The sequence below is a fragment of the Rhipicephalus sanguineus genome, chromosome 2 (assembly GCF_013339695.2).
Source record: "Rhipicephalus sanguineus isolate Rsan-2018 chromosome 2, BIME_Rsan_1.4, whole genome shotgun sequence".
NCBI classification, from domain to species: Eukaryota; Metazoa; Arthropoda; class Arachnida; order Ixodida; family Ixodidae; genus Rhipicephalus; species Rhipicephalus sanguineus.
In genome coordinates this window covers 181,539,571-181,542,907 of record NC_051177.1, presented here as the reverse complement: position 1 = coordinate 181,542,907, position 3,337 = coordinate 181,539,571, and the positions used below count along the sequence as shown (strand labels likewise).

Sequence of the window (3,337 nt, the reverse complement as noted above, 5' to 3'; positions counted from 1 at the left end):
CCACTCCGAATCGATCAGTGAAATTCGGATTCGTCACTACGGAGCAAAAAAAAAAAAAAAATGCTACAAATGGACCAGTGAAAATTGCCATAAAATTCTCATATATAATTTTTCAGACCCGCTAGCATGTGCCTGCAATGTGGAAAACAGACAGAAATAGTGTCACCTTGAAGGTCGCACCAGAGCTTAGGAAAGCCCATATAGTATTTCCAAATGAATTGGCAAAGATGAGGTGGATTTGGCTTTTCACATTTTCAAAGCTACAGTTGTATATGCCTCAGATATGCATTAAGCAAAAAAAAAAAAATGAAAATCATTATCCATATGTATACCCAGCAAGGACCTTAAAGCTTATGGCTAATTTGATGAAGGCCATGACGTCTAGATTTCGAGCGGAAGCTCTATGGCAGGACTAGAATGAATATCTTGTCCCACTCATATGTAACAAAGAGGAATCCTAAGATTTTGTTTCATGTTATCATCCTAGACCAGAACGAAAGAAGGGGAATTTATTCGAGTGGCTTGTTTCTTTGTTACACACAGCTAAATGAATCCAACCGACAATTATGCCAAGGAAAGCATAAGGGGCATTACCGTAAAATACCGAGCAATGAAACCAATTCTCCTCCAGGAAAGGAGCAACAAGCCATGACTGAAATCGACAGTGAAGTTCCAGTTTCCAGTGACGCAGGGGTCTCCCATCAAGCGACCCAGGTAGATGTAGGTGTGTCTAACCTTCTTGTGACAGAAAGGGCAAAGTGGAAGCGCAAAGAAAGAGACTTAAAAAAGTAGACTGAACGGCTTCGACATACAGTTGATAGCTACAAAAAGGAACTTGAAAAAATGAAAAATGACAGCCATTTTGGTGACCTAGAGTACATTCGCGAACAGGCAAGAGATAAGCATATTTCGGCAGGGTTCTTATGGGACCAAATTGTAAACTTTCGATTCAGGAACCCAGTACGGACTGAAGATGTTGTGTGACATTGCATTATACTGCGCCATCTCTCTACAAAAGCATATGAGTATGCGAGGGAACTGCTGCTCAAACTACCAAGCAGAAGTACTCTGCAGAACTACATAGGAACCAGTTCCGGCGAGACAGGCTTCAACACATTAGTGCAAGCCAGACTTAAAGCTGAAGTGGAAAAGCTTGATGCACCTCAGTCGAGAACTTGTTCACTGATAGTTGATGAGATGCGCATAAAGCCCAAACTTCAGTACAACAAGCAAAAAGACTGCTTTGTCGGCCAAGTTGATATGGGCAGAGTGAACGAATCTGGCAATGACATTGTGCTGGCGAACTCCATGCTTTGCTTCATCATCAACGGGCTGTGCACATCTTACAGAATTCCAGTTTCACATTTTTTTACAAAAGGTCTCAATGGCTCCCAGTTGTTGAAGTTGCTTGTGTATGTATTGGGAAGAGTTGAAGAAACTGGGTTCAAAATAGTACGCATAGTCACAGAGAATCATAAAGTCAATGTAAGTGCTATGAAAGAGCTCTGTGGTGGGTTTTGACCTATCGAATTCAACATCCATGCGACCCCGAGAGGCTCCTTTTTCTGAGTTACGATTACTGCCACATAGCCAAGAATATTTGGTCCCAATTTCTTTCACGAGACCTTGGCAAGGTGGGTGAGGTATCTGCTACATACCTCAAAAAGCTCTACGAAATGCAGAAATCCTGGCTTGTCAAGCCAGTGCGGCATTTAAGCAGGAAACATGTGTACCCCATTATATCGAAAAGATGAACGTCCTAAGGGCAGTGGAAGTGTTTGCCTCCGATGTTACATCTGCACTGGAAGTTCTAAAGGAGCAAGCCGGCCACAGCTGCCATCCTTCTTTTGCTTTTGCAGGAGCGACGATAGTGCTCATGAGAAACATGTATCGGTGGTTTCTATTGCATGACACCAGTAACACAGTGCAACATGTCCTGCAACGCTCTCCTGATGTCAGGCATTATGATGACCCAAATGATGATCGCCTGGAGTGGCTCGGAGTTTCATTTCCTATGTACATAGAGGAAGTGAAGAAGGATGCCTCATCTCCTCGTGAATTTTTTTACAGCAGAGACCTATGAAGCACTCCTGCTCGCAACATACTCCACTGTGTCCTGCATTCGCTACCTGCTCTCAACCGAGAAGTTCCATTTTGTGTTAACAAGGAAGTTCAGTAGTGATCCCATTGAATCACTTTTTGGGACACTGAGATGATCAGTAGGCTGTAATGACCAGCTGGATGTCTGAGCTGTTATGTCTGGACTAGAAAAAGTTCTAAAGACGGGCATTGCAGCTGCATCGCAAGACAGCAATGTAGTCCGCACTGAAGAAACTGGACCGAGCAAAGGAGTTTTGCCTGCAAGTACACAAGCGTGTGAGGGCTCAGCTGAGCTTCCTGTGGCAGCTGCCAATGTGCCGAAGTGCTTAAAGCTGCCGAGTATACCAACTTTTCCAACACTGCAGCTGTCTGCAGTTGTCTATGTAGGTGGCTATATTGCCCGCGTTGTTAGGCAGCATATAGAATGTGAAAGCTGCTGTGCAGTGACATCGAAGCCACTGACCAAGCAACCACTGCAGCAGCTGACTTCACACCAAGACCAAGGTGGTTTGCTATAGCCCATCCAATAAACTGCTTCATGTTTTGGAGACCCTGCGGCGCTTCGTCCAAACGGCTCTTGAAGAGAAACCACTGCTTCAGAAGCCCCGGAAGACTCTTCTAAAGTCAGCTGTTCCAGCTGTTTCAGACTCTGGCCTCCTCCACTGCTGCAACGTTCAGCACCACCAGGATCTCGCTGAATTGATGTGCACAAAGTTCATAAAACCTCTCCTTGTGAACTACGCCTCTACAGCCACCGACAAGAGTAATGTGTTCAAAACATTTTTTCAAAAGCCCATTTCAAGAAAATATGTTAAGCTATAAGAGGTGCCGTCACTTGTGATTTTTTTCTTTTAAGCAACACTGTGAATAAACTCCTGTGTGTTTTTTCGAGTGAAAGAAGCCCTCATATTTTTTTTCTGATGATGCCAAGACCCTGCGAGTCATTGGCGTCACCAAGAGGGGGAGGGGGGGTTCAACGCCCCTCGAATATTTTCAGTTTTGCATGTGTGTATTTACATGGACGCATACAAAGCATGCACGAACATGTAGAAAGGGTGGTTAAACCTCCCCTGAATAAAAATTCTGGCTATGCTCCTGCCGTGGGTTCACGGAGGTATCGCATCCTGCACTCCCGTTTATTGTGTACATTTTTTTTCTTTAATTCCTGGTGTCGTGGTTGGTGCTAGTGCATTGCAAATTTACACGCCATGAGTGTGTCGCACCGAGTTTTGAAGCC

General features: G+C 44.4%; 1 pseudogene; it reads left to right on the top strand.

Annotated features, from left to right (window-relative positions):
• Nucleotides 1–303: 303 nt before the first annotated feature.
• Nucleotides 304–2,922, top strand: LOC125757270 (uncharacterized; annotated as a pseudogene).
• The last annotated feature ends 415 nt before the right edge of the window (nucleotides 2,923–3,337 follow it).